Raw genomic sequence first — 27094 nt, forward strand, 5'->3', positions numbered from 1 at the left:
TGCATACTATTTATTTTTTGATCAAAACAAAAACTCAACAAACTTCATGAAATTATTGTTTTTACTTAAAATTTATCGTTTAATTTCAATAATACAGAGATTGAAATTTGTTCTTAGCAAGAAATGTTTAATTATAAATAGGCTACATCCAGTATTTTTGATTTCAGTATCGTAATACTTATTAGATTGATTCGTACAATAATCCTAAAAACTTCAGATAAATTTGGTGATTTGAAGCTTTTTCTCATGTACCTGAATTGTAATATAACTTGTAGATAGCTGGATTGTTGGGCTAGATGTTAATTAGAACCAAGCAACAGAGTAATTGGAGCCATATCAAATCGTTATTTTACCTGCGAAGGCGCAAGGGTTTTAGACCTCTATATATTAGAAAACTTTTTTTATTGAAAACGTTTGTTTATTTCTTTTTTCTTTTGTTTCAGGAATATGAAAAGCTTTTAGTAATTTCGGAAGCTTCAGAGAATTCTCCTGAATAACGACAGGTAATGCAATGCTGATATTTTTCTTTGTTTACTATGTTTATATTCTTTCATAAAAGTTTACTTCACTTCTTTCTGTCCTATAAATCCCCTTCATCAGGAGAACCATCTTAAAATTCTATTCACAGAATTCTTCTCTCATTTCCTTTCTCATCCACTCCATCTTCCCTCACGTTTCCATTATTTGCGTTTACCCCTCATCATATGCTCTTACCAATGTACCAACGCTATTCATGATTCTTTCTTGAGCTCTCAGTGACCATAATCGGGATTACATTATTGTTAATCATATTTAATTTGGCCATTCGTACCATCTCAAATGCATAAGTTTTAAACAAACTACATATATTTTCTTTATTCATTACGATCCTTCACCAACCTCCGTGGCTGAGTAGGTAGCACCTCGGCATTTCGTAAGGTGATACAGGGTTCGAATACCGGTCAGGCATGCCTGACCAAGATACCATGGTATCTTTTCATACGGTAACAATTTCCACGGGGCTAAAAAAATCATACCTGTTGGTACCCGCTCTTTCATAACAAATTTCAACAATGATCCTTCACCATAAGGCAGTATTAACATTTATATTTATATTTCCATTTACTTGGAGATTAATTTTTCTATAACGCAAGACCTTTGTTCAATTTCAGATTTTTCCAGAATTATGTGCTTAACCTTATTTATAATTTCCCGTCCTCTGTAAAATAACTTAAATATTAAAATTTTGAATTTCCGATAGTGAGCCTACATGTCGAAGATGTTCTTATGTTTGCTGATATAAATTATATCTATTTTATGAATGAAATGTTTAAAAAAAAAATGATATTCAGTTAATTTACTGATATTATGTAAAATATGACAATACAGTACGATATCAAATATAAATTATTTATACGTAGAAGAAGACAATTTACTGATAGAAAGAGAAATTTTAAATTAATAATTTACTTAAATATTCCTTTACTCAAATATTTCGTTTAAATAAATCCTTCGCTCAGTTTATTTCTTATTTCAATTTCTGAACTATATTTATGAATTTTATTGGTTTTTCGACGATTATGAAATTCTATTAAAATTTGTTAGTACTTAAGAATTGAAGTATTCAAGTGCTGAAGGATTTTTCAACAATTAATAAAATAATATTTTCTTTTAAACTGAAAAATCTGAAAATTCGATTTAAAATAATTCTCGTTAATAAATAACAAGTAAAACACCAATAATAGATAGATATTGTTTGTAAAGTCCTGATAATTTTTAAGGAAAAGAATAATTATTCCAGAGGTTGTCTACACATTTAACTCGCCTAAAACTGTGATATTTACTTATTTCAGATAGTTAAAGAAAGCCAAATTCATTCTATAATGTTTTTGTTTTATATTAACAAAATTATTTTATGAACACGTCTAGAATAATTTAGTGAAGTTTACATGTTTAGTAGTTTGTAGAAAGAAGAGATTACGAATTTATATTGAAAAATAATATAGTATTATTTTTGTATTTAAAAAAGGTAACTAACGGAATTCATATGAACGGTAACTGAATATAATATCATTAAAAATTAAGTAACGTAGTTGAGGTGTAATTCTTTTAGGTTTTGGGAAGAGTAATAAATTATGTTAAGAGTGTCTGATGCCTAGCTTTGATAAGAAATAGTGAAGTGGTCGAAGAACTGCACAATGTTGCAAAGCACCAGGTATACTGATTTATAAAACAAGCTACAACTACAGACATATATTAGGCGACTTTTTATCTCGTATATAAAATTTTCTTACCCTGCTTCCATATTATTTTATTTTACCGTATGTATTGTAATAAAACAAAAGTAAAGTAGTTTGAGAAGAGATAATTATGTTAAAAATAGATTTGTTTTTCATTTCACTTTATTAAGATTTATGATTGAGTAGGCATACTACGGGCAAGGTTTCATGACAAAATCTGTAATTGCAACTACTTATTCCAATTTTTAAAGTTATAAAAACCACTTAATATTTAAGAGTAGTTTTGACTGAAAAAAATGATGTTCATTATCGGTCAGATACTGCAGAATCAGAACTAATGGGTACCAATTAGAGTTGAACATCATTTACATTCTGGTGATTGTGAAATGATCCAATAGAATATTCATCCCAGACAAGAAAGCATCATAAAGTCAGTTTATTCCTTTACCATCTCTAACATCTGTGACAAGTAGAATTGTTGCTCATTAAAATACTTATGCAACTTTTTGGTGTATGGTCGGCTACAACAATTGCATTTATGATACTAACAGACAACAGAGATACAAAATTAATTTTTTTGTTTTCTATTTGAGTTGTAAAAAATATTATTTTTTTTAATATATTTTCTATTCCATCTAGAAATACTCTACATACTCTGTGTACTTGTTCATCATACACGCCATCCTCTTTATCCCGCCCACCTTCCATGCACAAGTGCGTGCTTGTGTGTATACACATGTATAGTGAAATAAGTAAAATATGAATTGGATTTTTATCCTTGTAAAAATAAGAAGGCAAGGGAGACAAGATACGCAGAAGTAAAAGAATCTGTAACAGAGCATCTCAGTATGAATAAAAGATGAAGAAATCCGGTGGTACGGAGTACGGATACAAAACCCCTTCTATCTAAACTCCTTTTTCCCTTCTCATCCTTCCTCTGGGCGTTTTACCTAACCAATCCAAACCCTTAAAACCTACTGCACGTTACTTCAACATTTGCATGAGATTTTACCGCAAGGGTCATTACCCTTTTTACTTATATTATTGATATAAGGCGTCATTTAGTGCTAAAATCGAATTAATGGAAGCGTGGAATATTATAAAATTACGTAGTCTATGAGAAGTTTTTCAGTGTTTCAGTTGTTATTCGTGTACACGAAGTGAATTATTACTCAAGCTTAACTTTTTTCATGTGTAATTTGTTTGTGATTATTTAACTATTTTTTTACTGTATCTAAAGTATATTATACATTTTATGTTTTTAAAACTTTTAAATATTGTATTTTAGTTGTATTCAATGGAACGTTGAGTAACGATGGATTCTTTCATCGTAGGTTATTTATAAGGAAAATTCGTATATATCGAACAACAGATTTTTCCTGTTCATTTATGTGGTGCCATAATAAGACATTTATTGATAACTTAAAAAGTTACCATAAATATTTGCGAAGATTTTCTTAAGAATATCACGTAACCAAGGTTAGACACATTTAAAAAATAAAAGTGGGAAGATTTTTTTTCACTGGTTAATCACTTTATTCTTTACTGAGCCTTATATATTGTTGTGCAACAGTATAGTAAATCCAAATTACATCTTTAATTTATTTTTTGATCACAGAGATGGCTGTTTAATGAATATAACAACACATTGCGAAAGCAATCCTTGCTATTTCCCTTATAACTCAGATATATTTAATGCACCACAGTTTAAAAAAAAACTGGAATAGGTTGTTAAAAAGAAAAACAAATTGGTTTACCTATTTTTATCTCTAAAAAGTTCACTACAAAATATTTTTAAGTTTATTCTACTGTAATTACTTCCTTGTAAGAAATAAAGGAAGTATTGTGATCGCGAAAAGTTTCGGTTTCCAAATTTCAACGAAACTATCCATTTTGACCATCCCTGAATCTATTTTGACTAGTTTCAGCGTGACGTCTGTACGTACGTACGTACGTACGTACGTATGTATCCCTCATAACTCAAAAACGATAACGAAGATGTTGAAACTTTGAACGTAGGACTGTTGTGTAACATCTAGTTTTGCACCTCCCTTTATGATTGCAATCGACTAGACCAAAAGTGTCCAAAAAAGCCCAAAATCCAAAAAAATTGGATTTTGAACTTTTTCTTAACTGCATAAGTCCTTATTGAGAGATTTTCAAGGATATATCATAAGTGGTACTTATTTTCATTGGTTTCAGAGTTATAACAAAATAAAACTTTAGTTGAAATATTTGGATCTTAGGTGAAAGCACATCGGTTCGAATCTGACTTCATATCCTTTTTTTAACTTTTTTTTAATTTAAATATATTGATTTATTAATAATTATTATTAACCTCTCATTGTAAAAAAAAAATGTACGATGAACAATAATTCAATAATAGGAAAAAAAATAAATATATATATATATATATAAATATAAAAAGTTTTTAATGAAATAAAATTTTATGTACTTTTCATTTTCATAAAATGTGTAAATGTAATTAAATATAGGCGTAAAAGGAAGTCATGTGTTGTCCACATCACATTTTTTATTTATTGGCAAAAAAATATATTTTATTTGACTTTTTTCAATCAGTCTATAGGCAATATTCCAATAAAGTAAAAAACTATTAAATTAGGAAACGAATAACTAGAAGTATAAAATGTAGCATAAAATTTTGACATGTTATTGATTGATAAGAAGTAATAATGTCATATTTTTCGGTCTCCTCTAGTAAATGTATGATAGCATTATATGACATCTTTCGATTCGATGGCGTAAAATCGATAGTTTATAGATATGCAGTTTAACATTTTCAAAAGTAATAAAATGACGGAGGGAGTAAGGAAATCACCACTCCAATGATCACTATAGGGAAGTGTCTCTGCCTTTTATCTAAATAATTCTTCGTTCGAATGCCAATTAAGTTATTTAAGTTCGAATGCCAATTAAGTCTTTTTTCACGGGTTACAAAATTCATTTTTTATTAATAACTGGCCATTAATTATGACCAACATTAAGTGGTTAATCTGTAGCTGATAAAGTAAGTAATACATTATTATTTGATGAAAAACATCATTTTCTTTTAAATGTATCCCACATTAGCTGCTGCATTATTGCCACTATCAATTTTAAGCTATGCTCAAATCTTTCTATTATTTTGTTACTAAATATTAATATTTTCATTAAAAAATGACTTATTTGTTCCAAAAAACATTTGGCAAAAAAACATTTGGCAAAAAAACATTTAAGCAATTATTTATGAGCTACGCTTTCAATATATTTTTTTTTTAAATTTAAATTTCTGTTGTTAACAGTCATGTAAAGTCAAAATGTACATAAAAAAGTTAAACTACATAAATAATTGTAATAAACCCTAACAAAAAAATAAGAAAACGTAAATTAGGCTAATCGTACATAATATTTCGCTTAAAATCCTAATCTTTTTCAAGCGTAAATTATCAAAAAAATAAGAAATAATTGGGCAATTAACAAATAGATGACTCTTTACAAAATACAATTTATCTTTTTAAATGAAAATATTATAGTTCATTTCCTGAGGAATAGAACTTAAATTAGTTAATAATTTAGCTACATCATAAAAATTGATGTCTTTCTCTGTAGAGCAGATTTATTTTTATCATTATTTTACTACATAAGATCTAAGTGTAGAATTATGTAGTATAATATTTTTCACATGTTTAAAGACTTTTATTTTACGATGATATCCTTATAGAATATTTCTATATTTTTAAACGTTTTTCCTGTCTATTACTAGTTAAAAACCAGTGATTCAATTTTAATTAAACGTTGCCTGATGCAACAGCCTCGCATAGTCAATAAGTTTTTCTGACACTCATTTATTTTCATTCCCTCAAATATTATATAAGAGCGAGATAATTTATCATATGGGCTTGTATAATAGTTGAAAACTTTTGTTGAACGTTTTTTTTAAGTATCAAAAAGGATACCACCCGTCTTTAAATTAAAAATTGTGTTCTACCTTTTTTCGTATACAATTTATAAACATTTTCAGAAACAAAACTTTTTCAACTTTTCTATAACTTTCGAAATTTCAGTGCGGATCCTTTAAAAAATTGTTTTTTAGTATATCATACAGCGGTTTTCACAAAACGTTTAAGCTTTATGTTCAAAATTTTCCAACTACACATCAATAAAATTTGAATAAATAAGCATTGCCAGGCGTAAAAATTAATTTAATTTTGTATTATGTCAGATGTTTACCGATGTTATAGTTATCTGGGTTGCAGTGCAGGAAATCAAAACATTCCATTCCTTATTCAAGGAATGGAATGTTATCTATTGCCAGTTTACTAAATATTTTATATACTTACTGTTAAATAGAGCTTATCTTATTATATTTAATTGTACAAGTTTCTCTATTAACTTCTAAATCGTGTATATACTATCATCATCAAAAAAATATATACATAAACTTAATTCCTCTACAAAATCTGTTAATTGTAAATTCCTTATAAAAAAAAATTATGGCCAACATTTACTACGGCCGTTATTTCCTTTGTAAACAGTGCTTTTCAATTGTGGGTATGTTCACTTAACAAAATTTATTGTTAAATATTAATTGTTTACTCTATATAAAGCTATCAACTTAATATTACAAAGATTTCAGTTTTTCAGTTAAAATGTCAACCTTTTACCACCTTCTACCATCTTTGCCATCTCACTTGCGTTATTCGCATTACTGATCAAACTCGGCATTCCTAATCCCTCGTTAATGTTGTAGAATCATACATATTTTTTTTGGAATTAACCCCCTGAGCTATTCAGTCATTTCAAGCAGTGGTGTCTCCATGCCTGTCAATATCTTCAAAGCTTCGTTAGTACTTATTCGTTTTATTTGTATTACGAGCCTGCTGTCAGACTGTGTAATCTTGATTAGAGCCGCCGCTGGCTTTTCTCTTCTGATGAGGGCAGTCGGCTTCTTTTCTGACCCTTGATCAGCTAGTTCGTTTCCATCCTCATTTGCCTGCCGGTTATCGCTTTAGAAGATGCCGTTTCCGAAGCACTAGGACCCAAATCTGCAGGACTGGTCTTCTGTGTCGATTTCGTCGTTGTGGGCATCTCCTGGTCGTATTTCAATAGGAAATGAAGATGTTCTTCGAGTCGTTGTCAACCTCTCTGAAATTTTACTTTAATTTTATGTAGTTCGTTGAATTTACCACTAAAAACCAGTTAACCGGCAGTCCACATGACTGGCGGGGGTCGCCGGAGGGCCTGCAGAGCCAACTATGCAAATTATAGAAAATACCCCACCGGTAACGTAATTAATAAAACGAATTATTAATCGTCTAAGAGAAATTATTGACTATTAATTTAATTCGTATCATTATCAAAGTCATTCGTGTCTTATCAAATTCGTTTCTTATCAAAAGATGAGTCTGTAAGATCAGAATTTTAATAATCTTATCCAAGGATGTTGTCTGTAAGTGAATAAACAAAATAAATAAAATTGTTTATTAATCACATGACCGCACTAAGTCACCTAATAACACTAATAAATGTAAATAATTTAATTTAATCAAATAGATAAGATGTTTACTGCATAAGCAGTAAACAAGTAGTCTTGAAATGCAATACCATGTAAAATATGTTTTATAATTCAATGTACGTTCTTTGGTGGGGTTTTTTTTTTTAACCTCCGAGTCCACCGTTAAGTATTGCTTAAGAGGATGAGATGAGTGATTTTAAGCGTGTGTGAAAATGTCATGCCTGACCAGGATTCGAACCCGGGACCTCCGGATAAAAGGCTACAACGCTACCACTCGCGCCGCGGAGGCCGATAAAATCTTTGGTGTTTGGGTTCGATTAACCACACGACTTGACCTGAGTCTGTTCAAGACTCAAGCTGCTAATGACTTTTTAATTTTTGTTGAAGTGAGTGAAAAAAAATAAAAGTAAAATATTAAAATATTAGTATATTTTTAATAAGTATTTTTGCCACGTTACTCGGTACAAAAATATTTAATTTACATCTGATGTTTTAATTAATTTTTGTATCGCTCTTTCTTTAATCATTAAAATACTTTTAATTAACTCGTTAATATTTTTAATTAACTCGTATTAATTATAATTCCTTGTTTAATTTTTTAACGTTTTTAATTACATTTTTTTATTAATTCTCGGAATTTATTATTTTTAAGAGGCGGAGAACTTTCTACAAAAAAAAAAAATTATTTTATATGACTGCTGATCAAAGTAGAAGAAAAGATCCGAATAACAAATACCATATACGCTCCTAACGTCAAAAAATGAGAAAAAAAAATCTATATATCTTTCCCCATCTGTTTGTATTTTATATGGCTATTTTGATCTGCCTTTTCTGTACTGAAGGTATAGAAGATACATACGAAGCTTCGTAACTCGTTAGATGTATGAATATGCTTGTACAAATATCTGCTTTTCCTAATTTCCTCTGCCAGAGAAAAGCCAGTCATATTTTGATATCGATTCCTGTAATCTTCTATGTTTTTATCCTTTTTAGATAAACTTCCTACAAACTTTTCTTTTATATAAATCAGGTATTTACAGATTAATCATGTTTTTATCATTACTTTAAGTAATTCTCTGTTATATTTTTATTTTGAACAAAATATCAAATAATAAAATTGTATATTTATATATTTATCTATCGATTTTTAATTATACATCTTTTTTTTAACTCGGTAAATCTATCTATTTTGAATGCATTGATTGTTCTCTCATGAATTGAATGTGTTCATATAAAAAGTTTTACGCAATCACAACAAAAAGTTTGATATAACATATTTAATTTTCGGAGAATAATTACTAAATAAGTTTCATTGGTTTTAGAATAAGAAACAAAAGGAAGATTTTTCGGCTAAATGATATAAATAAAATATGTATAGTTTCCCATATTTTAAAAAGTTATTCCACTAGTTTCCATGAAAAAAGAATAAAAAATTTATATTATTATTAATTTCTTATGTACAAATACTTAATTAATTCAAATACCACATTTAGATTACTTGTGGTAGTAGGTTATTTATAGTTATTATGTAGTAAAAAGGAGTAAAAAGAAGAAACAATGAACGGCATAGATGAAGTCCTACGCAAGAACTATCGCATGAAAATAAACAAGAACAAAACAAAAGTAATGAAATGTAGTAGAAATAACAAAGATGGACCACTGAATGTGAAAATAGGAGGAGAAAGGATTATGGAGGTAGAAGAATTTTGTTATTTGGAAAGTAGAATTACTAAAGATGGACGAAGCAGGAGCGATATAAAATGCCGAATAGCACAAGCGAAACGAGCCTTCAGCAAGAAATATAATTTGTTTACATCAAAAATTAATTTAAATGTCAGGAAAAGATTTTTGAAAGTATATGTTTGGAGTGTCGCTTTATATGGAAGTGAAACTTGGACGATCGGAGTATCTGAGAAGAAACCGATTAGAAGCTTTTGAAATGCGGTGCTATAGGAGAATGTTAAAAATCAGATGGGTGGATAAAGTGACAAATGGAGAGGTATTGCGGCAAATAGATGAAGAAAGAAGCATTTGGAAAAATATAGTTAAAAGAAGAGACAGACTTATAGGCCACATACTAAGGCATCCTGGAATAGTCGCTTTAATATTGGAAGGACAGGTAGAAGGAAAAAATTGTCTAAGCAGGCCACGTTTGGAATATGTAAAACGAATTGTTAGGGATGTAGGATGTAGAGGGTATACTGAAATTAGACGACTAGCACTAGATAGGGAATCTTGGAGAGCTGCATCAAACCAGTCAAATGACTGAAGACAAAAAAAAAATGTAGTATTTACTTGATAAATTTTTTATTGTCTCTGTTAAACAGTTTAAAATAAACTGTATTGCTTCAGAGGATGAGAAGAATGATTGGTAGCATTTTTCACACACGCTACATATCATTCATCTCAAACTCTGAAGCAATACCTAACAGTGGTCCCGGAGGTTAAACAAAAAAAAGAAAACGGTTTAAAATAAATTTCATGGCTATTTTATTCATAAGGCTTTAAGGATTTTTTTAAAGTTTCTCCTTATGAAATTTGATTTAAATTATCCTATTACCAATATCATATATTTAATTTTGATTTATTTATTATTAAATATAAATCATTAGTTTTTATATCTTACTTAAATATTGCTGAAATTTATAAATGCAGCTAAAATTGTTACACATTTTGAACACATATACTTTTAAAAATCGAAAGAACCTTTATTTGTTTTTTTTAAATTTTAAAAACAAAAGCTTTTTTTTTAACATCCGGGACCACCGTTCGATATTGCTTCAGAGGATGAGATGAATGACAATTCTTGTAGCGTGTGAAAATGTCATGTCTGACCGGGATGATTCAAATCGTTTTTAATGATTTTCCTTTTGTAACATCGGATCAAATCAAGCAAATATTTCTTCAAAGGGTTCAGCTGAAAGATGGGACATAAGTAAAGTTAATTCTGAAAATTACAGTAGGTAATCAGATCGGTAATGTTTGCTTGCATATGATACTCGCATCTCTTGCAGATATTTTTCACAAGAATCTTTATACCCTGTGTAGGAGAAAAAAATGGTAAAAATGGTAAAAAAATGGTAGGAGAAAAAATATTAGACCCTTACGGGAAAAAAAACTTTGAGACAAATCGATCTTGAACCACTACTTCAATTGCTATGTAAATTAGTAACTTAATATTTAGCATTTATCACTATATACAAAAAATACAGTAAAATCTTTGAGAAAAATTAATTTTCAGGATTTTAATGACTATAACTATTGACTAAAGTGGTATCAAAGAAAAGGATAGAAACAATTTTTTTAAGCGGCTCTTATACATGCAGAGGAGTTGTTTGTTTTCACTATTTTTTTTTTATCTCAAATTATATTTAAATTCAATTTCGTAAGTAGAAACCATAAGTAAATTTCATTCCTATAAGAAAGTTTAAAGGAGTTTCCTTGGAACCCCTTATTAAATATATTCTAAAAACATCAATAGTAAATCAAAGACAGCATATGCAATGATAAAGTCTATACAACTAGACATTAGAATTCATAAAAAGTCAGTAATACTAATAAAATCAGAAGGTAAAAGAAAAAGTAGCATAATAACAAATGATACCAGTAATATAAACATTAACATAAATAGTTAGATGATGCACAACTAAAGAGTAGAATCCGCTTCCTGATTATAACTATTATTTATTTATTTAAAAATACAAAATTGTAGTTCATATAAATATAACAGGTTAAAGTTTTTAAGTAATGAAATTTTGTTATTGAATGAACTTTTTTTATGGATAATCTCTTAGGATAACTTCATTTAATAACTGTTTTCAGTGTCTAAGCAAATAAGATATATTTATTACTTATAATTAAAGTATTTTCATTAAATATTTATACACCCTGAATTTTAATGCAATCAAATAACCCCCATGAACGTTGATACAGCTTTGTTAATCATTTCATTACGACGTATCTCATGAAAACAACCACCCGAGGAGTAGTAAAATTGATTAAATAAAACAAAAAATAAAGGTCATTTCTCCTGTAAAGAATAATGTAAAAAGAAAAAAAGTAATCATTCTGTTTAGCAATGTAATTATTTTTAATTCGCTTTAAGCTTATGAGATAAAATTGTTTAAAACATTTGATGTGGACACCACATGACTTCGTTGTACCCCCTTAAATTACATATACACATATTTTGCTGCACCTCATTTAAACTTATTGTGAGATAAATCCTCCAATTATTTAATAAAGTGGACAGTTACACAGTTGCTAAAATATTAGTTTTTATTTACATCAAATATTTATACAATTATTAATTCAACAATTTTACCTGAAATATTAGGATAGAGCAAAGATCTCTTTATTACTCTTTAAATAAATATAAGTCTTATATCAATCGATTACTATGTTTTTTTTAAAATTATTATGATGTAAACATCAACAAAATAAAAACAAGAACGAAACAGGAAAAGGTCACTAAATTTTGTAGCTATATTTATTATTATGTAGACTAAAAGAAATGTCTAAATAAAAAAAAATTATGTACAGAGAAATGGAGAACTAAGTAAGTTCAAATCGGAACACCGATTTGAACCGTATTGTGTGTGTGAATAGTACACTGTTTACGTGCTTCATCACAAAATACTAACACGAAATATTCAATTATATTCAAGAATAATCAGATGTTTCACCAAATCTGATGTGGACACTACATGACTTCCTTATACGCCTATTAAAATACATATACACATTCTTTTAAAATGAAAAGTACATAAATTTTTATTTCACTAATAACTTATAATTTTTTTTCATTTTTTTTTCTATTGTTATTTTTGAGTTATTATTTATTGTAAAATTCTTTTTACAATGACAGGTTAATAATTATTAATAAATCAATATATTTAAATTTAAAAAAAAAGTTAAAAAAAAAGGAGATTAGGTCGGATTCAAACACATGTGCCTTCCCTTTGTAAGAACCGAATATTTCGTTAATCAAAGTTTTTTGGCTATAACTCTGGAACCAATGAAATTAAGTATCACTTATGATATAAAATCTCTCAATGAGGGCTTATTACTGCAGTTAAGGAAAAGTTCAAAATTCAATTTTTTTGGATTTTGGGCTTTTTTGGATATATTTGATCAAGTCGATTGCAATCAAAACGGGTGATGCTCAACTAGATGTTACAATAGCCCTAAATTCAAAATTTCAACATCCTACGGGTAATTATTTTTGAGTTATGCGAGGTACAAATTTACGTACGTACAGACGTAACGCTGAAACTAGTCAAAATGAATTCAGGGATGGTCAAAATGGATATTTCCGTTGAAATCTGAAAATTGAAATTTTTCGCGATTATATTACTTTCTTTAACTTGTACAAGGAAATAAAAATTATGTATCTGTTACAACGGATGTTGCCTTTTATACATCAGCTGTGTGGATCAGTACGGACTTAAATCGCATCCTGCTCACACAACTTAAGTGAGGTTCAGTATTTTCCTGTAACTTTTTATTTTATTCGTTAAAAAGAATATTTCACAAACCTTTTTTTTAGTTTAAAAATTTAGCTTATCCAAGCAGTTAGTGTGAGCATGCGTTACTGGATCAACTTGAGTATCAACCAGCAGGTAAATCGATATCGGAATTTAATTCGAAAGTCATTGACTATCGCTAATGTGACAATTCATTCTGATATAATGAATAGCACTATTTGAATCTCGCTTCTTCACTATAGTGAAGAAGCGTATGCGCTTCTTTAAATAACAAGATTTAATTAAAATTAGTAATGAATCAAAATACAATTTTTTTTTGTATGCTAAGTAAATAGTAGTTAAGAAAACAAAGTATTTTATAAAATTAATCGTTCTGTGATGACATCAGCCAGTTTCAACTAAGTATTTTAGAGTGATATTATATTATATTTCATATCACATTACGATACTATTATATTGGAAATAATACTTATGAGACGTTAATATATTACTATAGTGTAACTGCAGTAGATGTTTTCCTACAAGCTAAATTTTTAAGTATGTATCTAAATATACTCTTTCTTATACATCAAGCAAAATCCTAGAGCTGAAAATTTTTTTTAATATATCACAATTCATCTATTCCTATAAATAAAGTTAGTTTTTCTAATATTCATTTTAATCATGACCCATTTTTCACAGCAGATACGTTTAATTTTGTTTCCGTAGTCACGTTAAGGTTCTGAAACGTACGTATTTATTTATTTTAAAAACCTTCAGTATTATACGGGATAAGGATGTTGGAATAATGATTCAGAATGCTGAAATAAAATAATTAACTATTGCGTAATTACTTTCTGTAGTTATCTAACTATTTTAATTTTTACAGTTGTTTACTCTAGCTTTGATAGACCATAATTTTTATTCAGTTTTAATTTTTTTTTTTTTTTTGTTATGCTATGGAAAATAAACTACTTATTTAAATGCAAAAATTCTAATTTTATTTATGTTGAAGTTATTTATTTAAGCCAGAATTTATTGAGACAATTATTTTAATGACTACCTCTTTGTTTCATATTTATTGTCGAAAGAGTTTCTTTTTTCAAATAAACTGTTGTCTTACATTTTTTGTTTTCTGTTTTTTTTTTTTTCAATTTAATAAATACCATGAATTATTTTTGAATAATCGTTATAAAAAGAGATAAAAGTTTATTGGATATTTTATTTCTGAATGTGCTATAAAAGTTTGTTGAAAACAATTTATTTTTCAAATGGACAGGAAGTTAAGTGATGCGTCTTTGAAAGAGACTTAAATAAAAGTTTCAATAAATGAATTCAATTCGAGCATTAAACTATAGTACAGAAATAGAGAAGATCATTTATTGAAAAGTTTCTTAAGCCGTTAACAAAAAGTTTTTTCTTAAAGAATAAAATAAGACTGTATTGAAACGGTCGCAAATAATGTCAATGTTTGTTTAGTAAACCGATATTAGGATTTTGGTTAAATTCGGTCAGCAGTGATTTTCAGAATAGTAACCAGTATAAGTACGAAGTACCATATTGAAAAACAATTTCAGCTTCAGAAAAAGGTTCCTTGTTGTTACATACAATTTGACGTTATCAGTAATTAAAAAAAAAAAAAAATTATTTTTATATTTTTGATAATTTTTATCAATAATGTACAAGTATACATTTAATATCCATTACTTTTAGGTAGATTCCATAAGAAAGCTACCTATTGTAATTGGTACCATGATTCTTCTTATCTTTGGATAATTTTGTCATATCTTTGCACTTCACATCCCCCAGACCCCAAAACCAACGTCAGTTCAAAAGTTTATATATACATTTTACTTTCTTGTGGACACGATAACCGCCATAATTTTGCACAACCACTTCAAATTCATAAATAAAATATAACGACCCAAAATCTCAATCGAGTGTTAGTGAGCAAAATCGGTCCATGGGGGTGGAATGGGGGAACTTTTACGAAAAAGCAAAATATCATTATAACTTTCTTATTAAGTAAAATATCGAATTCCTTTAAAGTTCCTACTATTTTTTTGGATAAGGGTCTAAAACGTATCTAGGTAATGTTTTTTTTATATCACCAACTATTGGCCCAGGGGGTGGAAAAATGTGGTTTCGAAGAAAAAAAATACCTCCCTTAATAGGCACAGTATCGAATCGTTTTAAAGTGGTCGTTGTCCTCTACACATTACCTAAAACTTTTTTCTGAACAATTTTTGATATGAGCAACCCTTACGTCAAGGGATGACCAAAATATTACTGGAATTGTAAGAAGATGGGGCTTTATCGTATGCTAAATATGAGAAACTTTTTACCACATGCAACCATTGTCATATTGAGTAAATTTGAAGATTTTCTTAACTGTAAGGTGGAAATCTTTTTCATCCCCTACTTAGCCCTGGTAAAATCTACCTTCGAATTCCGGCATGCCGAAAGGGATTTTTTTATCATAAGATTTTCCGTTAATTTTAAGATATAAATAATTATAAAGTTACCTACATTTTCGTATAATATATATTGTGTGAAAAGTTTTTATTCCTTGCAATTGTTCTATGAAATAAAAATCGTTAAGTTTTCGCTATATCAGAATTTACTGATTTCTGTAATTAAATAGGCCGTACATTCAGTTCACTGGACATGTCGTATTGAACAAGTTTTCATATTACTATTATTGATTTGTTCGTATTTCTCCCGCACATGGTATTGGATTCATTTATTGGCATAGATAGTTATTGTTAGAATAGATATAATAAATAATTGGTACATAGTTTAATTTTTTAATTATTTTCCAAACTTTATACAAATCTTTAAAACTAACACAATTGTATTGAAGGCATTTATTTTAATTTGAGGTTCTAACAGTTGTACCGTCTCCTATTCTTGCGTCAAACCTATAATGTAAGAAAAATAATTTTTGAAAATACTAAAATAGATTATCTACTGATAAAAAAAGTTTTATTTTTCACATTACTTGACACACCAAGGTGGCATACTTGAGTGCACTGGTTTCAAAGCCAGAAAACTCAAGAAATGATATTTCAATTTGACTGTATTCCTGCAAAATATGATTGAAATTTTTTTTTACAATTGATTACTAAAAAAATGTAATGTTTTACGTGAAACAAGATTTAAATTAAGTCTTAATTTTCTAATTAAATTTTTAAATTATTTTTTGAACATTAAATTAGAACGTTGTTCTATTATTTTCTATATATTCTTAGGTAAGTGTCTTCAAATAAATGAAATGAGCTCTGCTTTATTTCATTTAAATTTAATGGAAAGAAGAATGTATAGTATATGGGATTTTTTTTTTATTTAATTTTTTTTAATATAAAAAAAAATATTTTCAACTACAATACGTGAAATGTTTTGTATTTATATTTTTATATATTATTTTTTTTCAATGATACTTGTTTATGAAATGAAAACTAAAGATCCACTATTTTTGGTCCACTATTTTATTTTTTCTCTGGGTTTTTCCTACACGACATATAAAACTGGTAAATGGCTAATTTTCTCATATTAAATTCATTTTTCAGTTTCCTTATTTCAATTATTAGAAATAAATGGTAAAAGAAAACTAAAACTTTTCCTAATATTTAACGTCTTATTTATTTTTTAAATATTAGGAAGTATCTACAAATGCTACTCTATTCCAAAATACTCATTTAAAATCGATTTAGTTAATCAAAAAAGTAAATTAAAAGGTTATAGTCCGATTAAATTTAAATCTCATATAAAATCTAGTTTGATTTATTTGCATATATAATTTCCTCAGATTAAACAAACAAAAAATTGTTGGTGGTTTATTTTTTTTTTTTTTTGGTTTTGTTTTACGGAAATATTTGAGTAAATAGTAAAAGTTATATGATTGAAAAGATAGCCAAAAAATACGCTACTTTTCTCACAATAGCGTATTTATTTAATAATTGATAGATATTGAAAAAGAAAAACACCGAAAAAAAATTTTAATATGTTTTATAAAATATAGAATTTCAATATATGTATTACAGCATCTTCTCCAAAATAGTTTTAATAATATTTATTTGACATAAATTCCCGATCCGTAACATTTCCGAGTAACTCTCCTGCATGTAATTTATCTCCGAGTACCCTACTTCCACTTTGAATAAACATAATTCATGACCACAAACTTCTCAGAAATGTTAGTTATACATATTAAGATATAAAAGTATCACTTTTCAGTGTTTAGTAATTATAATAATATTTTTTTAACCCATTAAAATTGGCGATCCCTTTGTTGTTTAATTTTTATTCCTTTTCCATTTTGTCAGTTACACAATAATAATCTTATCATTCTGTTTGTATATAATTAGTTATGTTTTAAACAAAGCATATTTTTTTATTTAAGAGAAATTTAGACTGTCTCAAAATAAACTCAACAGACCGGAACAAACTTATTAACAAAGTAGTTTCATTTCTATTTACACCTTTCTAAAACCAGAAACAATAAATATTACGATAAAATTTATTTAATTAATGCTTCCAGGAATCAACATATTTTCTAAGAATAAGATTATATGTAGAATAGAATTTATTTACTTCCTTTAAAAACCTTTTGACGCCTTATTATTTTAAGGAGAAAGAATCTTGCGCAATTCTAGCAAGAAGACAAAATTTTCGTTTCCACACTATTTTGCAGTTAGAAACGCATTGATTTCCAAAGTTCAACACACTAGATGCGCTCGGTTAACGAGTAGATCCTAGACACAAGCATCAAATTTGAACTCATTAACCACTGTGACTTACTGCAAAAGCGCGAGTAAAAAATATACCGATACAAAGTCAACGGAACTTCAAATTAAGGTTATGTTGTCTGTTGTTGACCTTGAATTTAGCTTAAATGAACAATGACTGAACAACTCACCAAATTTACACTACACAATTTTCGATACACTATTACAGAATATCTAAATTTCAATGAAATTGATCCAATAGTTTTGGAAATTTTTGTGCCACAATGTTTTTAAAATTTTTTAAACAATTGAGAGTAACTCAAGAACGACTCAACCAATCTTCATGAAATTCTCACATACACAACTTCAAGAACACAAATACAGATTACCTAAATTTCAATGAAATGGAACTGTTAGTTTTGGATATTTTCGAGCTTTAAAATTTTATACATGAAAAGTATTTTCCTAATCCTCATATTCAAAACGTAAAGAAAATTCAATTTCACCCTCCAGATCCCACCGTGAGACCAAAAGGAATACCGTACTGTTCTTCGAATAGTCGGTAAAAAACAGTAATATTAGTGGCACTAAAATAATTAGTATAATATATAGTTGGTGAACCAGCACAGTTTTCATTTGGTTTACACATGCTCCCTTCTAACGGTAAATATGATTCGTTTATTAGTTTCCATTGCAGATGAAACTTAACATTTTAATTAAATTTTAAAGCTGTGATAATTAAACCATGTTGTTATTCTTCACATGAATTTTTTATCCGATGAATTTTGGATGTTTAAAACTAATTATAATTCAATTAAAACGCTATTTATATATTATTAAAAATGAAAACATACATACAAACATAAATATAATATAAAAAAATTTCGGGACTTTGTAGAACAGATCGGTGGTAATAATTTTAAAAAAATAAGAAATTGAAATGCATATTAATTTTAGACTGACAATAATAATTTTTTCAAACATGTAACAAAAGAAGAGTAAAATAATTAATAAAATAATTTATTTTATTAAATATTAAAAAAATATATTTTTTAATTAATTAATACATCAACATAAAATTTGACGATACATTTATTATTTTTTATTTTTTTTTTATAATTTTCAAGATATTTAAATATCAATAAATTTAATTATACAAGAATATTGTGAATACTTTCCTAATAAAATAGATGACCTGTAAAAATTAATCAATATTCAGTTTGAAGAAAAATTCGTTTTGAAAAATAATTATTTGTCAGTTTTCTCCCACTCACATTGTACCACTAAATTAATTCATTCTCTCTCGTTCACGAGCCGAACCCTTGAGTGAACCCTCGGGTACCATCCCTGCTGTCATTTGCAATTTTCCTGCCAATATAAAATTAAACTACAACGTCGTCGTCTCTGTCATCTATATAGGTTTTACCTTTTACCATAGCAACATGAATGCGTTTATAAAACAAACATGAAAATGTAGATTCTAAGAGTGTTGCATCGTTATGCAACCGTAAAATGAAATAGTATTAAACTGTAGACTTTATAACATAAAATCAATATACATGTATTAAAAAATTTATTTTTGTTTACTACATAAAAATTTAATAGTTTCTTCATAAATGTTTATGTATTTCTAATAATATATACAGGACGTACATTAATGAAGCTGACATTTGTTGCAATAAAACACAGAATAGAATGAACAAATTTCGCTACCAGTCTTCATGACAGATTTTTTTTTAATCTTTATTTTCCCCGCCTTTCGGATCTGGATCAGCAACTAAGCATAAACTTAAATCCGAGGGATGCCAGCGCCCCAAACTACCTCGGAAGGATACAAGTCCCCGCCCAGGTAGCCGGTACTCGGTCTTTTCTTGCTTGCCATGCCTCTAATGGTTAGTTCCCAAAAGGGAACCACCACCGGGACTCCGGTTTTGATACCTCACCTCTGATGGGGAATTCCCAAAGGAATCTCCTACCGGGACTACGGTATTACATTCCCCCCAATGGCATCTCAAAGGAGTCCTCCACCAGACCATTGAAGGTGGAAGACCGAAGCCTTCCACCCCTTCCGGAAGGGGCTATCTCTCGAAGACACCATAACGTTAATACACCACAACTCCTGACGCAGATAGAGATTTTAACAGATTATAAAATTTTCTATCATATTCCTCTATGCACAAGGTTTTAAATTTACGGGATGAATTACTAATAAAGAAATAATTTGAAAGCTTTTTCAGTTACTAACTCAGCAATCACTAAATTTCAAAAAGTGGGGTAATACTTGATTTCGTCAGCAACCTCCTACCTCCTACTGACCAAGGTATTTATTTTCTACTTGAAAGTAGTTCTTTCGTTTTCCACAGCTTAAGTTAGTTTCTACTTTACTGTTTTTTTTTGTTTTTTGTTTTATTTTTTTTTTATAAATATTTTGTTAGTGTAGTGTAGACAAAAATTCAAAAGTAAGATTTAAAAAAAAGTTTTAAAATTTAATTTATAGGAATATACTTATAGAAGGCATTCCATAAAAATACCTGGTTTACGGAGTGTTCCAGAACGTATTTTCTGTACCTCAGGTACTGATTCAGGACACCAAAATTAGCAAAAACGTTCAAATCGACATTAGTCCTTTTTTGCTTTTTTTTCCTTCTGGACGCCATTTTGTGATTTTCAACAAAAAAAAAATATTTCTCAGTAACGAGTAAACCTATTTTTATTATTTTTATTAAATTCTGCAGATCTAAGACTAGTGTCTTATTCAAAAAATAAAAAAATTTGAACACGTCACCGTCAAAAATTTCAAAATGGCGGCCATCTTAATTTTTAATCTTCAATATCTTTGTAATTATTTGTTAGATTAAATTTTTACTTATTACAAAATGTATTAAGCATTTTATTTTGAATAAAATTACTCCTCATTTGTAAGAATCGGTTGACAAACAATAACTCGATTTGTACTGCCGGGTTACCCGGCAGTACGCTTGCTCACCGTAATGCATGGTGATAATTTTTATTAATTTACAATTATTATTTATTATTTTTATTACATTTAGAGGAGAAAAAAAACAGGCAAAAAATTGTCAGTACTTGAAGTTAGGGGAATACGTCCCAAAACACTATATTTATGCTTTATATCTTGTACTACTATGGAATGTATTTTTAACGTGCATTGTCATCATTTTTATTAAGTTTATCAATTATTTTTAACCAATTCTTTAAATATTTTGCCCATTCCTTTAATTAAAAATTGTATTCACACAACTTCTATTTTTTAAATAGCAACAGGAAAAGAAATTAAATACTCCTACATTTCTCAGAGCTAATGCTGGAAAGAGACAAGGATGGGACTTATATAAAACATAGTTGTTAAATTTCATTAAGTAAATATATCTCATTCATTCTATGCACAGTGAAAACAGCACTTACCTCTTACAAGAGCTCCTCAACTATGGCCAGTAATGATTGCGTCTTAGCAATTATTTGGCAATATTACGCCTGAATGAGTGGTACTGATAGCTGGTTATTATTAAAATTAAAACTTGTGAGAATTCATTCGGGAAAATTCGGAAAAAAAAGGAGACTGGAAGATTCATAAACATAAAAAATAATTATTAATAACGAGAGTAGGAGAAGAAATAATACATACGTAGGGAGTTAGTGTAGTACGGCGAGAATAAATGTCTAAATTAAGTCAAATATTTTCAAATAATAGTACTATCCTAGCACTAATTAAAAATTAAATGTTTACCTAACGGTGAATGTTCTGAAATGTTGAGCATGTTTTTAGTATTTAGAAAACCTTAAAGTTGCTAATTGCGTTATATACAAGTGACAAAAAAATGGGAACTTCTTTTGAAACGCGTACGAGCAGCAGTGTACAGTTGGTAATACTGCTTTATGCTCAGCGACAACTTGCCGCTCATTCATCATGGAGCAGTGGAATGGTCACCAGTGTGTTCTTGTCATAAAAATATTTAAAAAACCAACGATAATTTGGGAGGCGCGCAGAGGGAGTTCCGATGGGATTAAAATTTAAGGCGAGTTCCATCAAAACAAGCAACAAAAACGTGGATTAAAAACTTTGAAGAGACTGGATCGGCTCTGAAAAAGAAACCGACAGGGCAACCAAGTTCTCGTACTGCAGACAATATTGAGGTTGTTAGTGTTTCAGTCGTATACAACCCACGGCATTCAATTTGTAAACAAGCAGCTTAGTCGGGTTGTCCCGAGAGAGCGTTCACCGAATTCTTCGTTTCGATTTAAAATGTCATCTTTACAACTTTCAGATTGTGCAAGAACTAAAGGAGAATGATCACCAGTTCCACTTTGATTTCTATCAAAAAGTTATAGCAATCATTAATGAGTATAACAGATTTGCGGACAAGCTATGGATGTCCGATGAAGCACGTTTCCATTTTACAGGTTACGTGAACAAGCAGAACTATAGTTACTAGGAAGACAGCAACCCTGACGAAGTTCATGAACTCCCTTTACAAAGCAGCAAGGTATACAGTATGATATGCAGAGTTTCGTCACATGGGAGCAACGGACCATACTTTGTGGAACACACTTCGGATTGGTATGTTCACTTAGTGCAATCTTTTCGTTACACCTCCATTGTACAATTTTCACTTCAGCACGAAGCCTGATTTCAACATAACGGTTTGACTTTGCGCACTACAATGGTAGTTGTGTCAGAATTATTCGGTAACCGTGTCATTTCAAGATTCGGTGACATTCCCTGTCCCTCCAATGTCACCGGATTTGTCAGTTTGTGATTTTTTTCTTGTGCGGATACGTTAAGAGTGTGATCTGTAAGAGTTGGCAAAGACACTGAGTAAACTGAAACAAACAGTTCAAGACAAGATTCGGTGACATTCCCTGTCCCTCCAATGTCACCGGATTTGTCAGTTTGTGATTTTTTTCTTGTGCGGATACGTTAAGAGTGTGATCTGTAAGAGTTGGCAAAGACACTGAGTAAACTGAAACAAACAGTTCAAGACAAAATTCATGGCGTCTCACCTGAGATCACCAGATGCTGCAGCGACCAAGAGGGAACCTCAACAGCAAAGTGCATATGTTGAGGAGGACGTCATCTACCTCATGTAATTTTCAAAAACTGATATTAGGTATTTTGATAATTTTATATTCTTTTATTTTTTGTTGAATTTCTTTAAAAGTTTTTCATTTTTTTGTGTCACCATTATATATGCTTTTGTATGTTATCTCGCTAAGAAAAATTATATGTAACGTGTATGAATTGTAACAAGATCGGTATAACGGACCTGAGTAACGGTTTCCTACCAATTAAGAAGAAATATTAGAAAATATAATAATGGGAGAAATCCAGAAAGGGGCTAAAAGAAAACCTTTAAGTAAAGGTAACAGGTTCATTTAACAATCGTCTTTTGTGATACTACCCACTGACGACACACAATACACAAACGTTTGTACCGTGAGAAGAGTTACTGGACCAAGGTTTGGAATGCATAGGAACGAAAGTTCACCCGGTTTACCTGACAGGTAAAGAGGATAGGAGTATAAATACTCCCGAAAAGACCAGTTAAATATCAATTCTGCGAACCATTTTAACGAGACGTTACGTCATTTCCGCGACGGGAGGCTACGAGATGTCTGTATAACGAGGAGTCTTCCCAAATCAGCTGATTTGGTAATCGAGAGTTCCAGTGTTCAGATCCTAGTAGATCGTGGATAGCGGTGTTCTTTACCACATATCTCAGGAATGGTCTAACTGAGACTGTACAAGACTACACTTCATTTACATTCATACATATCAACCTCATTCATCCTCTGAAGTATTATCTGATTGGTGATTACCCCTCCGGTAATCACCAAGTAATCCTGTTAATCCGGTAATCCTGTTTAGCCTCCCTAAACAGGAAAAAATAAAGAATAAGAAAGTATAACGAGGAGAGTCTGCGAGACGTCAGTCAGCGAGAGCATTCTGCAAGGAGAACAGTGAAGGAGCAAATTTCCAGTGTGAATTAAGTTCGGTACGATTGAGGTGACCCCACGAGCAATTCTAGTAAACATGAAATACCATCGGTGAGTTACTGTAAGACTATAATTGAAAGAGATAACGTATTAAATTTCATTCATAAATTCTTAGGGTAGTTTTATTCATGAACAGCAAATATATTTGTAGAGAAAGAACTTTATTCTCGTAGTTCCTATTGTACTATTATTATTAATACAAGACGAGTGATTAAAAATTTATATGTTTTGTCAATAGGACTGAATTCTGGTTTTCATTATTTATTTATCTACCTGTAAATAAATTATAATGATTACTTTAAATTCTGTTTTGTACGTAATTTCTGTTTATTTGTATTTATGACTATTTGTACGTTATTGACATGTGACATTATTACTGTTTACTGTTTCCATTATGGTCATCATTCTAATTATTATCGTGAAACTTTTTTTTATTGTCTGTTATTATTATTATTAATACTTTTTTTTTCCGAAAAAAGTATTTTTTCTCTGCCAGCCGCCGTCAGGCCCGCACTGACGGCAGTGCGGGGCTCTCACCCGCTAAAAAACCTCCCCTCCTATCATGCAGGGGGCTGGATCTAAGTCACATGGTATGTACAGCCCCTGCATGATCACCCAGGCACTCTACTATCCGAATCAGTATGACCGGAAGACTAACCTGTAGTATTATTAATACTACAATTATTCTGATTATTATTGTGGTTGAGATCACTATAACTAATATTTGTGTATTTACTATTTTTCATTAATTGTTTTATTGTTATTAATGATTTGCCTTGTTTTATTCTTGTATTTAAATCAATAAAGTGTAATTATATAAACATTCAAAATTGTCAATCTCCAAGATCCTGATCGAGCCGAGAACACACGACAGTATATACTATTTAAATCAGAATATACGAATGTGTTCGTTTTATTTGTTTGTATTGTGTACTGTTCTTCACGTAAGACTGGGAAACCGTCGAGCCGATCTGAATTATTTATTTATCATTATCTTTATTAAACATTGAAGAAAACGTAAATTTATTCAGATATTAGGATAACGATAAGGTTTAAAAAGAAAGCATACCATATTTTAGTCATTGCTGCAATATTTTGATTTTTGATTAAATTGCTTTCTGGAAGAGATAGCTGACAGGTTCTTCCGCTATCTCGCACTATATCGAAATGTGGCATTTACAGTAGAAAGGAGATTTTAAAGTAATAAAAATAATATAATAATAGTTAAGAAGAATGTTAAAACGTATAAAAAGTTGAAAATTGTTAAATAGTTAATTACTCTTATTCAAATCATAATGAATTTTTTTCCAAAGCATTTCAGATCGATGGTTCCTTCTATGAAAATCACAATTGACAACGGCTTCAGTTTAATAAGTTAGGAAACTTTTAATCATATAACAGAATAATATATTTAATTACATTCTGTATTTATATAAATTATTTCGTCACATTTTGGTGTTTATAAATTTTATACTGTTCGTGAGTTGATTTCCGAAGTTTGATTCTGTTGTTGTATAGCCGCCTATGTGTGTTCCTCGTACGGGAAATTTCATCGTTTGATAAATAAAGATTAGTTTTTGTAATTTAAATTTTTATTTTAGTTTTAATAAATTCATATTTATATAGATATACATTTTATTAAAGCTTAGCTGATGTAATAGTAATTAAAAAGGATTAACCAATAAGTTAATTAATTATGTAATAATTGTTTTGTGTTGAGTTAGTCGGTTAGTAGCTGGTAAGGGAATTAATAATTTTCTTCATTGTACTGGTGGTTAGTTGAGTGGTGCTGAGGCCTTGCTTGTAAAGCAGTGAATTAATTTGGTGGCCGACGGTTGATTACCGAGGCACAGATGTGTAAGCCGCTCGAACACCGCTAGCTAGTACCCTCCCACTACTTACACCGCCACCACTGCTGCTTCTAGGAGTTCGTTACCACACCCGACCCGGTTTTCACTTTAAAACCCTGCTACGGGACTCGTCCTCTAATCTTACATTTCCTTAGCGACCTACCCACCTACCGCACACCGTGCGCCTCCTCTTTCCTCTTTCTGAATTCGCCATTTACCTAGTATTTACTAAACTCTTTCTCTGACGAAAAATTAGTCCGGGACTTTATACTTTGAAAAGGAAAGTAATTCTCAGTGGAATTGGTCTTCCTGCCCTTTTCATATCCGACCCCCGAACCATATCGCTTCACTTCCTATTCCCCGTGCTACCATCTTCTAGTACATGAACCCCTTTGCTCCCTTTCGTTATTGTCGGCTTTAAAGAAGATTTTTTTGCTCTTACAGCTTTACGCCTCACAAGCATTTAAAAATTAAGAGAACTGCATCTCTAAAACTTAATGTAATCTAGCTCTAATATCACTAGGATTAAAATAGTTATTTTGTAAATGTTTGATTACAAAATCGGCATAATTTAATTAATAATTGTACAGATGTTTAATATTGTTTGATCTACTAAATTTTGTTTTTATGAAATAATTCAATAAAATAATTACGTAAACTTGAAACTACTTAAATTTTTAATTTAATAGAGGAATGATAGAAAAAAAATTTAATAGTATACGGGTTCTATGCTTTCGTGTACCGACTTTAAAGTGAATTTATATCGTTTAAAGTGAATTTATATCGCTTAGGGAGGGCCCATTTTTGATTCAGTATTATTAGAATTTCATTCATAATTATAATGAAATTCTTATTGTACTTAGGGAATAATGATCTTAATATTACACCTTTATTAAAACCTACAAGCACCCTCAACCTACATGTGTAAACGATCATTATCATTTCATATGATAATGAACTAATGAACTAATTTAATATTAGTTCATCGATATTAAACTAATAAATGATGTAGTTTATAGGTGATTGTTAGACAGAGTTATTAGAATATATGTCTGTAATATTAAAATTAACTTAAAATGATATGGGTTAAATAGGTTATTTAGTATAATTTATAATTTTCTTTATTGTTTTTTATTATAAAATAGATTGGTTATCATGTTAATGAGAGAATTAAAACACTACAGTTTCTCGGACGGCTAACCACCTGCATATATAAACAACATACTACATAAAATTTGAACAAATCAAAAGCACACCTTGATAGAAAACATATAACTCTTAAATACTAATATTTTTAGAATTAAAG

General features: G+C 29.5%; 1 protein-coding gene across 1 annotated transcript in view; it reads left to right on the forward strand.

The window, feature by feature from the left end:
- Window positions 1-27094, forward strand: part of LOC142320908 (limbic system-associated membrane protein-like) — a 1137362-nt gene that overhangs the window by 649741 nt on the left and 460527 nt on the right. The window contains exon 5 of the mRNA XM_075358890.1: window positions 444-503. The gene's annotated coding sequence lies outside the window, so the exon portion shown is untranslated. The remainder of the gene's footprint in view (window positions 1-443; window positions 504-27094) is intronic.

This window comes from Lycorma delicatula, chromosome 3 (assembly GCF_047948215.1).
Source record: "Lycorma delicatula isolate Av1 chromosome 3, ASM4794821v1, whole genome shotgun sequence".
In the NCBI taxonomy this organism is placed as follows: Eukaryota; Metazoa; Arthropoda; class Insecta; order Hemiptera; family Fulgoridae; genus Lycorma; species Lycorma delicatula.